This window comes from Oncorhynchus gorbuscha, unplaced genomic scaffold, assembly GCF_021184085.1.
Source record: "Oncorhynchus gorbuscha isolate QuinsamMale2020 ecotype Even-year unplaced genomic scaffold, OgorEven_v1.0 Un_scaffold_1658, whole genome shotgun sequence".
In the NCBI taxonomy this organism is placed as follows: Eukaryota; Metazoa; Chordata; class Actinopteri; order Salmoniformes; family Salmonidae; genus Oncorhynchus; species Oncorhynchus gorbuscha.
In genome coordinates, this window is record NW_025746375.1 from 20,735 (window position 1) to 34,062 (window position 13,328).

The 13,328-nt window shown below is 46.8% G+C and overlaps 5 non-coding genes across 5 annotated transcripts; all 5 read left to right on the forward strand.

Moving 5' to 3' along the window:
- Positions 1-1,072: 1,072 nt before the first annotated feature.
- On the forward strand, positions 1,073-1,144 carry trnae-cuc. The gene has a single exon. It is a non-coding gene; the product is annotated as a tRNA-Glu (tRNA).
- A 3,108-nt stretch (positions 1,145-4,252) lies between these two features.
- trnae-cuc lies at positions 4,253-4,324 on the forward strand. Its single transcript has one exon. It is a non-coding gene; the product is annotated as a tRNA-Glu (tRNA).
- Positions 4,325-7,888: 3,564 nt separating this feature from the next.
- Positions 7,889-7,960, forward strand: trnae-cuc. The gene has a single exon. It is a non-coding gene; the product is annotated as a tRNA-Glu (tRNA).
- Positions 7,961-8,069: 109 nt separating this feature from the next.
- trnae-cuc lies at positions 8,070-8,141 on the forward strand. Its single transcript has one exon. It is a non-coding gene; the product is annotated as a tRNA-Glu (tRNA).
- A 4,109-nt stretch (positions 8,142-12,250) lies between these two features.
- Positions 12,251-12,322, forward strand: trnae-cuc. The gene has a single exon. It is a non-coding gene; the product is annotated as a tRNA-Glu (tRNA).
- Positions 12,323-13,328: the final 1,006 nt, after the last annotated feature.

Below are 13,328 nucleotides of genomic sequence, written 5' to 3' on the forward strand. Positions count from 1 at the left end.
TTCGATTTTTGTTTCATCAGACCAGAGGACATTTCCCCAAAAACTAGGATCTTTGTCCCCAAACTGTAGTATGGCTTTTTTATGGCGGTTTTGGAGCAGTAGCTTCTTCCTTGCTGAGCGGCCTCTCGGGATATGTCGATATAGGACTCGTTTGCCTGTGGATATAGACCATTTTGTACCTGTTTCCTCCAGCATCTTCACAAGGTCCTTTGCTGTTGTTCTGGGATGGATTTGCACTTTTCGACCCAAAGTACGTTCATCTCTAGGAGAGAGAACGCTCTCCTTCCTGAGCGGTATGACGCCTGCGTGGTCCCATGGTGTTTATACTTGCGTACTATTGTTTCTACAGATGAGCGAGGTACCTTCAGGCGTTTGGAAATTGCTCCCAAGGAGGAACCAGACTTGTGGAGGTCTACATTTTTTTCTGAGGTCTTGGCTGATTTCCTTTGCTTTTCCCATGGAGTCAAGCAAAGAGGCACTGAGTTTGAAGGTAGGCCTTGAAATACATCTACAGGTACACCTCCAATTGACTCAAAGGATGTCAATTAGCCTATCAGAAGCTTCTAAAGCCATGACATCATTTTCGGGAATTTTACAAACTGTTTAAAGGCACAGCCAACTTAGTGTATGTAAACTTCTGGCCCACTGAATTTGTGATACAGTGAATTATAAGTGAAATAATCCCTCTGTAAACAATTGTTGGAAAAATTACTTGTGTCATGCACAAAGTAGATGTCCTAACCGACTGCCAAAACTATCGTTTGTTAGCAAGAAATGTGTGGAGGGGTTGACAAACAGGTTTTAATGACTCCAGCCTAAGTGGATGGAAACTTACGACTTCAACTATATGTACCATTTCAAACTGGGAAACGAATTACACTGTAGTACCCTTCCCTGGTGGTCTAGTGGTTAGGATTCGGCGCTCTCACCGCCGCGTCCCGGGTTTGATTCCTGGTCAGGGATCTACTCTTTTGCTACATGTTTACTTGAACAACCTGTCACAATGAATATAGAAGGTTATCGCACATATGTACCAGCTCACACTTGGAACCGATTTGCACTGTCGTACCCTTCCCTGGTGGTCTAGTGGTTAGGATTCGGCGCTCTCACCGCCGCGGCCCGGGTTCGATTCCCGGTCAGGGAACTACTCTATTGCTACATGTTTACTTGTACAACCTGTCACAATGAATATAGAAGGTTATCGCACATATGTACCAGCTCACACTGGGAACCGATTTGCACTGCAGTGTCCTTCCCAGGTGTTCTAGTGGTGCACCAGACCCTCCTGCAGCAAAGCACCCCCACAACATGATGGTGTTCTTCGGCAGGAAAGCCTCTCCCTTTTCCCTCCAAGCATAACAATGGTCATTATGGCCAAACAGTTCGATTTTTGTTTCATCAGACCAGAGGACATTTCTCCAAAACTAGGATCTTTGTCCCCAAACTGTAGTATGGCTTTTTTATGGCGGTTCACCGCCGTTCAATTGTTGGTGCAGTAGCTTCTTCCTTGTTGAGCGGCCTCTCGGGGTATGTCGATATTGGACTCGTTTGCCTGTGGATATAGACCATTTTGTACCTGTTTCCTCCAGCATCTTCACAAGGTCCTTTGCTGTTGTTCTGGGATGGATTTGCACTTTTCGACCCAAAGTTCGTTCATCTCTAGGAGAGAGAACGCGTCTCCTTCCTGAGCGGTATGATGCGTTTGTCCCAAACTGGTGTTTATACTTGCATACTATTGTTTCTACAGATACATTTACATTTACATTTAAGTCATTTAGGACGCTCTTTCCAGTGGATATAGAAATTTTGTGCATTTTCCTCCAGCATCTTGACATCCAGTGGAACAGCCACTTTACAATAGTGCATTAAATCTTTTAGGGGGTGAGAAGGATTACTTATCCTTCCTAGGTATTCCTTAAAGAGGTGGGGTTTCAGGTGTTTAAGGTGGTGATTGACTGTTTCCAGATGAGCGAGGTACCTTCAGGCGTTTGGAAATTGCTCCCAAGGAGAAACCAGACTTGTGGAGGTCTACATTTTTTTCTGAGGTCTTGGCTGATTTCCTTTGCTTTTCCCATGGAGTCAAGCAAAGAGGCACTGAGTTTGAAGGTAGGCCTTGAAATACATCTACAGGTACACCTCCAATTGACTCAAAGGATGTCAATTAGCCTATCAGAAGCTTCTAAAGCCATGACATCATTTTCGGGAATTTTACAAACTGTTTAAAGGCACAGCCAACTTAGTGTATGTAAACTTCTGGCCCACTGAATTTGTGATACAGTGAATTATAAGTGAAATAATCCCAATGTAAACAATTGTTGGAAAAATGACTTGTGTCATGCACAAAGTAGATGTCCTAACCGACTGCCAAAACTATCGTTTGTTAGCAAGAAATGTGGGGAGGGGTTGACAAACAGGTTTTAATGACTCCAGCCTAAGTGGATGGAAACTTACGACTTCAACTATATGTACCATTTCAAACTGGGAAACGAATTGCACTGTAGTACCCTTCCCTGGTGGTCTAGTGGTTAGGATTCTGCGCTCTCACCGCCGCGGCCCGGGTTCGATTCCCGATCAGGGAACTACTCTTTTGCTACATGTTTACGTGTGCAACCTGTCACAATGAATATAGAAGGTTATCGCACATATGTACCAGCTCACACTGGGAACCGATTTGCACTGTTGTACCCTTCCCTGGTGGTCTAGTGGTTAGGATTCGGCGCTCTCACCGCCACGTCCAGGTTTTGATTCCCGGTCAGGGAACTACTCTTTTGCTACATGTTTACTTGTACAACCTGTCACAATGAATATAGAAGGTTATTGCACATATGTAGCAGCTCACACTGAGAACCGATTTGCACTGTAGTACCCTTCCCTGGTGGTCTAGTGGTTAGGATTCGGTGCTCTCACCGCCGTGGCCCTGGTTCGATTCCCGGTCAGGGAAATAGTCTATTCTCCTTGTTTACTTGTGCAACCTGTCACTATGAATTTAGTAGGTTGTCGCACATATGTACCACTTCAAATTGCAAACCGATTTGCCCTGCAGTGTCCTTCCCAGGTGTTCTAGTGGTGCACCAGACCCTCCTGCAGCAAAGCACCCCCACAACATGATGGTGTTCTTCGGCTTGAAAGCCTCCCCTTTTCCCTCCAAACATAACAATGGTCATTATGGCCAAACAGTTCGATTTTTGTTTCATCAGACCAGAGGACATTTCTCCAAAACTAGGATCTTTGTCCCCAAACTGTAGTATGGCTTTTTTATGGCGGTTTTGGAGCAGTAGCTTCTTCCTTGCTGAGCGGCCTCTCGGGGTATGTCGATATAGGACTCGTTTGCCTGTGGATATACACCATTTTGTACCTGTTTCCTCCAGCATCTTCACAAGGTCCTTTGCTGTTGTTCTGGGATGGATTTGCACTTTTCAACCCAAAGTACGTTCATCTCTAGGAGAGAGAACGCGTCTCCTTCCTGAGCGGTATGACGCCTGACCCCACTTTAAATCCTCATACCATGGTGTTTATACTTGCGTACTATTGTTTCTACAGATGAGCGAGGTACCTTCAGGCGTTTGGAAATTGCTCCCAAGGAGGAACCAGACTTGTGGAGGTCTACATTTTTTTTTGAGGTCTTGCCTGATTTCCTTTGCTTTTCCCATGGAGTCAAGCAAAGAGGCACTGAGTTTGAAGGTAGGCCTTGAAATACATCTACAGGTACACCTCCAATTGACTCAAAGGATGTCAATTAGCCTATCAGAAGCTTCTAAAGCCATGACATCATTTTCGGGAATTTTACAAACTGTTTAAAGGCACAGCCAACTTAGTGTATGTAAACTTCTGGCCCACTGAATTTGTGATACAGTGAATTATAAGTGAAATAATCCCTCTGTAAACAATTGTTGGAAAAATTACTTGTGTCATGCACAAAGCAGATGTCCTAACCGACTGCCAAAACTATCGTTTGTTAGCAAAAAATGTGTGGAGGGGTTGACAAACAGGTTTTAATGACTCCAGCCTAAGTGGATGGAAACTTACGACTTCAACTATATGTACCATTTCAAACTGGGAAACGAATTGCACTGTAGTACCCTTCCCTGGTGGTCTAGTGGTTAGGATTCGATTCCCGGTCAGGGAACTGCTCTTTTGCTACATGTTTACTTGTACAACCTGTCACAATGAATATAGAAGGTTATCGCATATATGTACCAGCTCACACTGAGAACCAATTTACACTGAGAACCAATTTGCACTGTATTATCCTTCCCTGGTGGTCTAGTGGTTAGGATTCGGCGCTCTCACCGCCGCGGCCCGGGTTCGATTCCCGGTCAGGGAAATAGTCTATGCTCCTTGTTTACTTGTGCAACCTGTCACTATGAATTTAGTAGGTTGTCGCACATATGTACCACTTCAAATTGCAAACCGATTTGCCCTGCTGTGTCCTTCCCAGGTGTTCTAGTGGTGCACTAGACCCTCCTGCAGCAAAGCAACCCCACAACATGATGGTGTTCTTCGCCTTGAAATCCTCACCTTTTCCCTCCAAACATAACAATGGTCATTATGGCCAAACAGTTCGATTTTTGTTTCATCAGACCAGAGGACATTTCTCCAAAAACTAGGATCTTTGTCCCCAAACTGTAGTATGGCTTTTTTATGGCGGTTTTGGAGCAGTAGCTTTTTCCTTGCTGAGCGACCTCTCGGGGTATGTCGATATAGGACTCGTTTGCCTGTGGATATAGACCATTTTGTACCTTTTTCCTCCAGCATCTTCACAAGGTCCTTTGCTGTTGTTCTGGGATGGATTTGCACTTTTCGACCCAAAGTACGTTCATCTCTAGGAGAGAGAACGCGTCTCCTTCCTGAGCGGTATGACGCCTGCGTGGTCCCATGGTGTTTATACTTGCGTACTATTGTTTCTACAGATGAGCTAGGTACCTTCAGGCGTTTGGAAATTGCTCCCAAGGAGGAACCAGACTTGTGGAGGTCTACATTTTTTTCTGAGGTCTTGGCTGATTTCCTTTGCTTTTCCCATGGAGTCAAGCAAAGAGGCACTGAGTTTGAAGGTAGACCTTGAAATACATCTACAGTTACACCTCCAATTGACTCAAAGGATGTCAATAAGCCTATCAGAAGCTTCTAAAGCCATGACATCATTTTCGGGAATTTTACAAACTGTTTAAAGGCACAGCCAACTTTGTGTATGTAAACTTCTGGCCCACTGAATTTGTGATACAGTGAATTATAAGTGAAATAATCCCTCTGTAAACAATTGTTGGAAATATTACTTGTGTCATGCACAAAGTAGATGTCCTAACCGACTGCCAAAACTATCGTTTGTTAGCAAGAAATGTGTGGAGGGGTTGACAAACAGGTTTTAATGACTCAAGCCTAAGTGGATGGAAACTTACGACTTCAACTATATGTACCATTTCAAACTGGGAAACGAATTGCACTGTAGTACCCTTCCCTGGTGGTCTAGTGGTTAGGATTAGGCGCTCTCACTGCCGCGGCCCCGGTTCGACTCCCGATTTCCACTGTAGTACCCTTTCCTGGTGGTTCGACTCCCAGTTCGACTCCCGATTTGCACTGTAGTACCCTTCCCTGGTGGTCTAGTGGTTAGGATTCGGCACTCTCACCGCCGCAGCCCGGGTTCAATTCCCGTTCAGGGAACTATGCTTTTGCTACATGTTTACTTGTGCAACCTGTCACAATGAATATAGAAGGTTATCGCACATATGTACCAGCTCACACTGGGAACTGATTTGCACTGCAGTGTCCTTCCCAGGTGTTCTAGTGGTGCACCAGACCCTCCTGCAGCAAAGCACCCCCACAACATGATGGTGTTCTTCGGCTTGAAAGCCTCCCCCCTTTTCCCTCCAAACATAACAATGGTCATTATGGCCAAACAGTTCGATTTTTGTTTCATCAGACCAGAGGACATTTCTCCAAAAACTAGGATCTTTGTCCCCAAACTGTAGTATGGCTTTTTTATGGCGGTTTTGGAGCAGTAGCTTTTTCCTTGCTGAGCGACCTCTCGGGGTATGTCGATATAGGACTCGTTTGCCTGTGGATATAGACCATTTTGTACCTTTTTCCTCCAGCATCTTCACAAGGTCCTTTGCTGTTGTTCTGGGATGGATTTGCACTTTTCGACCCAAAGTACGTTCATCTCTAGGAGAGAGAACGCGTCTCCTTCCTGAGCGGTATGACGCCTGCGTCATACCATGCCGTTTATACTTGCGTACTATTGTTTCTACAGATGAGCGAGGTACCTTCAGGCGTTTGGAAATTGCTCCCAAGGAGGAACCAGACTTGTGGAGGTCTACATTTTTTCGATTTTTGTTTCATCAGACCAGAGGACATTTCTCCAAAAACTAGGATCTTTGTCCCCAAACTGTAGTATGGCTTTTTTATGGCGGTTTTGGAGCAGTAGCTTCTTCCTTGCTGAGCGGCCTCTCGGGGTATGTCGATATAGGACTCGTTTGCCTGTGGATATAGACCATTTTGTACCTGTTTCCTCCAGCATCTTCACAAGGTCCTTTGCTGTTGTTCTGGGATGGATTTGCACTTTTCGACCCAAAGTACGTTCATCTCTAGGAGAGAGAACGCGTCTCCTTCCTGAGCGGTATGACGCCTGCGTGGTCCCATGGTGTTTATACTTGCGTACTATTGTTTCTACAGATGAGCTAGGTACCTTCAGGCGTTTGGAAATTGCTCCCAAGGAGGAACCAGACTTGTGGAGGTCTACATTTTTTCTGAGGTCTTGGCTGATTTCCTTTGCTTTTCCCATGGAGTCAAGCAAAGAGGCACTGAGTTTGAAGGTAGACCTTGAAATACATCTACAGTTACACCTCCAATTGACTCAAAGGATGTCAATAAGCCTATCAGAAGCTTCTAAAGCCATGACATCATTTTCGGGAATTTTACAAACTGTTTAAAGGCACAGCCAACTTTGTGTATGTAAACTTCTGGCCCACTGAATTTGTGATACAGTGAATTATAAGTGAAATAATCCCTCTGTAAACAATTGTTGGAAAAATTACTTGTGTCATGCACAAAGTAGATGTCCTAACCGACTGCCAAAACTATCGTTTGTTAGCAAGAAATGTGTGGAGGGGTTGACAAACAGGTTTTAATGACTCAAGCCTAAGTGGATGGAAACTTACGACTTCAACTATATGTACCATTTCAAACTGGGAAACGAATTGCACTGTAGTACCCTTCCCTGGTGGTCTAGTGGTTAGGATTCGGCGCTCTCACCGCTGCGGCCCAGGTTTGACTCCCGATTTCCACTGTAGTACCCTTTCATGGTGGTTTGACTCCCAGTTCGACTCCCGATTTGCACTGTAGTACCCTTCCCTGGTGGTCTAGTGGTTAGGATTCGGCGCTCTCACCGCCGCGTCCCGGGTTTGATTCCTGGTCAGGGAACTACTCTTTTGCTACATGTTTACTTGTACAACCTGTCACAATGAATACAGAATGTTATCGCACATATGTACCAGCTCACACTTGGAACCGATTTGCACTGTCGTACCCTTCCCTGGTGGTCTAGTGGTTAGGATTCGGCGCTCTCACCGCCGTGGCCCTGGTTCGATTCCTGGTCAGGGAACTACTCTTTTGCTACATGTTTACTTGTACAACCTGTCACAATGAATATAGAAGGTTATCGCACATATGTACCAGCTCACACTTGGAACCGATTTTTCACTGTCGTACCCTTCCCTGGTGGTCTAGTGGTTAGGATTCGGCGCTCTCACCGCCACGGCCCGGGTTCGATTCCCGGTCAGGGAACTACTCTATTGCTACATGTTTACTTGTACAACCTGTCACAATGAATATAGAAGGTTATCGCACATATGTACCAGCTCACACTTGGAACCGATTTGCACTGTAGTACCCTTCCCTGGTGGTCTAGTGGTTAGGATTCGGCGCTCTCACCGCCGTGGCCCGGGTTCGATTCCCGGTCAGGGAACTACTCTTTTGCTACATGTTTACTTGTGCAACCTGTCATAATGAATATAGAAGGTTATCGCACATATGTACCAGCTCACACTGGGAACCGATTTGCACTGTAGTACCCTTCCCTGGTGGTCTAGTGGTTAGGATTCGGCGCTCTCACCGCCGCGGCCCGGGTTCGATTCCCGGTCAGGGAAATAGTCTATTCTCCTTGTTTACTTGTGCAACCTGTCACTATGAATTTAGTAGGTTGTCGCACATATTTTCTTCTTTTGGAAAAGTTTTATTTTCACAATTGCTTTTAAAAAAACAGCTCATACATTCATTTAATCATTTATACACATAAAAACGGCAACAAGGCATAAAACACAGCATTTGAATTTACATTTAAATTTGTTAAAAGTACGTGTTGTTAAAACCAATGACAACAACTATGAATAAAAGTACTTTCTTTGTAAAACAAAATCTGTAAAAGCCATTTAAAATGTGTATGAAATGATTCAACAAAGATAAAACATTTTTAAGACGTTAGAAACATGTTAAAAAGTCACTTTGTTAAAAGGCTGTCTTCAATCGCTTGTACAGGAGCGGGGTGAGTCCTTATCAAACTCGCCTCATCCTGCTCTCCCGAATAGACCATCGTCCCGTCCTTTGGGGCCCAGAGGAGATCCCTCCCCTAGGCGCATCGCCCTAGGCGCCGCAGCGCTGTCAGGCCGTGGCCGCCGGGACCTAGGGTGTTGTGGGGGACCCTTCGCCTGGGGTCGAGGCCCCCTCCGTTTGTACCACCCCAGGGCTTCCGTGGCTACCATGGCCACTGCCTGGGGGGTGGTCTCTGCGCTTTTTGCTACCAGCAGGTTACGGGAGGACCACAGTGCTTCCTTCAGACACGTGAGGGTGGGCCAGAACTTGGTGAAGGCCTTCGGTGGAATGGGCCTTCGGCCCACCCCGTACAGCACGAGCTGAGGTGTTAGGTCCTCCCCTGCTGGCAGACACGAGGTGATCAGGGGGCCTGCTTCCTTCCACAGGTCCCTGGCGGCTCTGCACTCCCAGAGCATGTGCCTCACCGACTCTTCTTGGCTGCAGCCCGGTCGGGGGCACGCGGATGTCCTCGCCATGCCCCGTGAGTGCATAACGGCCCTGACCGGGAGGATCTCGTGGGCGACCATCCAGGACAGGTCCCGATGCCGATTCAGGAGAGCAGGATGGGCCACGTTGCGCCAGACCGTTGTGGGCTCGCCTATAGCGAGCCCGCGCACTGGACATACTGGTTCCCGCTCCTGCACAAGAGAGAGAAGAGAGCGGTGTTTAGTTAAAACCGTGACTGCTTCCTTTTCCAGTTTAAAATGTCTTAAAAATTTCTGGAGCTGGAAGTAGTGGGTGGGGAGCAGGAAAGAGACTGGGGCTCGCAGGTCGACTGGGATCAGCCTCAGTGTCCTGAGGTAAGATCCCAGCCAGAACCGTGCGAGGGCCTGTGTCTTGTTATTGACCGGGGAGGTGGCAAGAGTCAGATGTAATGCTGTGTAGCGGCTGCCCAGGAACAAGTAGAGGTCAGGCAAGCCTTTCCCCCCCTTGGACCTGGGCCTCTTGACCACCTCCCTCCTCAGCCTCTCCCACTTGCTTCCCCACAGAAAGAAGAGCATCCGCTCCAGGGCTAAAATACTCCTTCGGGGGGGATAAAAACAGAACTGATTAGTAAAAGCACAGGTAAAATCACAGCTTTGATGATTAAAACCTTGCCCTCAAAAGTCAACTGTCGTAGTCCCCAAAAACCCAGTCTCTGTCTTACTGTCCCGAGGATCCCACTCCAGTTCCCACACTGGGAACCGATTTGCACTGTTGTACCCTTCCCTGGTGGTCTAGTGGTTAGGATTCGGCGCTCTCACCGCCACGTCCAGGTTTTGATTCCCGGTCAGGGAACTACTCTTTGCTACATGTTTACTTGTACAACCTGTCACAATGAATATAGAAGGTTATTGCACATATGTAGCAGCTCACACTGAGAACCGATTTTCACTGTAGTACCCTTCCCTGGTGGTCTAGTGGTTTTAATGATCCAGCCTAAGTGGATGGAAACTTATTGTTCAACTATATGTACCATTTCAAACTGTGAAACGAATTGCACTGTAGTATCCTTCCCTGGTGGTCTAGTGGTTAGGATTCGATTCCCGGTCAGGGAACTGCTCTTTTGCTACATGTTTACTTGTGCAACCTGTCACAATGAATATAGAAGGTTATCGCACATATGTACCAGCTCACACTGGGAACCGATTTGCAATGTTGTACCCTTCCCTGGTGGTCTAGTGGTTAGGATTCGGCGCTCTCACTATATGCCCGGGTTCGATTCCCGGTCAGGGAACTAATCTTTTGCTACATGTTTACTTGTGCAACCTGTCACAATGAATATAGGTTATCGCACATATGTACCAGCTCACACTTTGCACTGTAGTACCCTTCCCTGGTGGTCTAGGATTCTCACCGCCGCAGCCTGGGTTCGATTCCCGTTCAGGGAACTACGCTTTTGCTACATGTTTACTTGTGCAACCTGTCACAATGAATATAGAAGGTTATCGCACATATGTACCAGCTCACACTGGGAACCGATTTGCACTGTTGTACCCTTCCCTGGTGGTCTAGTGGTTAGGATTTGGCGCTCTCACCGCCACGTCCAGGTTTTGATTCCCGGTCAGGGAACTACTCTTTTGCTACATGTTTACTTGTACAACCTGTCACAATGAATATAGAAGGTTATTGCACATATGTAGCAGCTCACACTGAGAACCGATTTGCACTGTAGTACCCTTCCCTGGTGGTCTAGTGGTTAGGATTCGGTGCTCTCGCCGCGGCCCGGGTTCGATTCCCGGTCAGGGAAATAGTCTATTCTCCTTGTTTACTTGTGCAACCTGTTACTATGAATTTAGTAGGTTGTCGCACATATGTACCACTTCAAATTGCAAACCGATTTGCCCTGCAGTGTCCTTCCCAGGTGTTCTAGTGGTGCACCAGACCCTCCTGCAGCAAAGCACCCCCACAACATGATGGTGTTCTTCGGCTTGAAAGCCTCCCCCTTTTCCCTCCAAACATAACAATGGTCATTATGGCCAAACAGTTCGATTTTTGTTTCATCAGACCAGAGGACATTTCTCCAATAACTAGGATCTTTGTCCCCAAACTGTAGTATGGCTTTTTTATGGCGGTTTTGGAGCAGTAGCTTCTTCCTTGCTGAGCGGCCTCTCGGGGTATGTCGATATAGGACTTGTTTGCCTGTGGATATAGACCATTTTGTACCTGTTTCCTCCAGCATCTTCACAAGGTCCTTTGCTGTTGTTCTGGGATGGATTTGCACTTTTCGACCCAAAGTACGTTCATCTCTAGGAGAGAGAACGCGTCTCCTTCCTGAGCGGTATGACGCCTGCGTGGTCCCATGGTGTTTATACTTGCGTACTATTGTTTCTACAGATGAGCGAGGTACCTTCAGGCGTTTGGAAATTGCTCCCAAGGAGGAACCAGACTTGTGGAGGTCTACATTTTTTCTGAGGTCTTGCCTGATTTCCTTTGCTTTTCCCATGGAGTCAAGCAAAGAGGCACTGAGTTTGAAGGTAGGCCTTGAAATACATCTACAGGTACACCTCCAATTGACTCAAAGGATGTCAATTAGCCTATCAGAAGCTTCTAAAGCCATGACATCATTTTCGGGAATTTTACAAACTGTTTAAAGGCACAGCCAACTTATTGTATGTAAACTTCTGGCCCACTGAATTTGTGATACAGTGAATTATAAGTGAAATAATCCCAATGTAAACAATTGTTGGAAAAATGACTTGTGTCATGCACAAAGTAGATGGCCTAACCGACTGCCAAAACTATCGTTTGTTAGCAAGAAATGTGGGGAGGGGTTGACAAACAGGTTTTAATGACTCCAGCCTAAGTGGATGGAAACTTACGACTTCAACTATATGTACCATTTCAAACTGGGAAACGAATTGCACTGTAGTACCCTTCCCTGGTGGTCTAGTGGTTAGGATTCGGCGCTCTCACTGCCGTGTCCCGGGTTCGACTCCTGATTTCCACTGTTTAGTACCCTTCCCTGGTGGTTCTACTCCCAGTTCGACTCACAATGATTTCCACTGTAGTACCCTTCCCTGGTGGTCTAGTGGTTTGATCCCGATTTGCACTGTAGTACCCTTCCCTAGTGGTCTACTACTGTTTTGCTACATGTTTACTTGTACAACCTGTCACAATGAATATAGAAGGTTATCGCACATATGTACCAGCTCACACTGGGAACCGATTTGCACTGTAGTACCCTTCCCTGGTGGTCTAGTGGTTAGGATTCGGCGCTCTCACCGCCGTGGCCCGGGTTCGATTCCCGGTCAGGGAAATAGTCTATTCTCCTTGTTTACTTGTGCAACCTGTCACTATGAATTTAGTAGGTTGTCGCACATATTTTTTTCTTTTGGAAAAGTTTTATTTTCACAATTGCTTTAAAAAAAACAGCTCATACATTCATTTAATCATTTATACACATAAAAACGGCAACAAGGCATAAAACACAGCATTTGAATTTACATTTAAATTTGTTAAAAGTACGTGTTGTTAAAACCAATGACAACAACTATGAATAAAAGTACTTTCTTTGTAAAAAGAAATCTGTAAAAGCCATTTAAAATGTGTACGAAATGATTCAACAAAGATAAAACATTTTTAAGACGTTAGAAACATGTTAAAAAGTCACTTTGTTAAAAGGCTGTCTTCAATCGCTTGTACAGGAGCGGGGTGAGTCCTTATCAAACTCGCCTCATCCTGCTCTCCCGAATAGACCATCGTCCCGTCCTTTGGGGCCCAGAGGAGATCCCTCCCCTAGGCGCATCGCCCTAGGCGCCGCAGCGCTGTCAGGCCGTGGCCGCCGGGACCTAGGGTGTTGTGGGGGACCCTTCGCCTGGGGTCGAGGCCCCCTTCCGTTCGTACCACCCCAGGGCTTCCGTGGCTACCATGGCCACTGCCTGGGGGTGGTCTCTACGCTTTTTGCTACCAGCAGGTTACGGGAGGACCACAGTGCTTCCTTCAGACACGTGAGGGTGGGCCAGAACTTGGTGAAGGCCTTCGGTGGAATGGGCCTTCGGCCCACCCCGTACAGCACGAGCTGAGGTGTTAGGTCCTCCCCTGCTGGCAGACACGAGGTGATCAGGGGGCCTGCTTCCTTCCACAGGTCCCTGGCGGCTCTGCACTCCCAGAGCATGTGCCTCACCGACTCTTCTTGGCTGCAGCCCGGTCGGGGCACACGGATGTCCTCGCCATGCCCCGTGAGTGCATAACGGCCCTGACCGGGAGGATATCGTGGGCGACCATCCAGGACAGGTCCCGATGCCGATTCAGGAGAGCAGGAT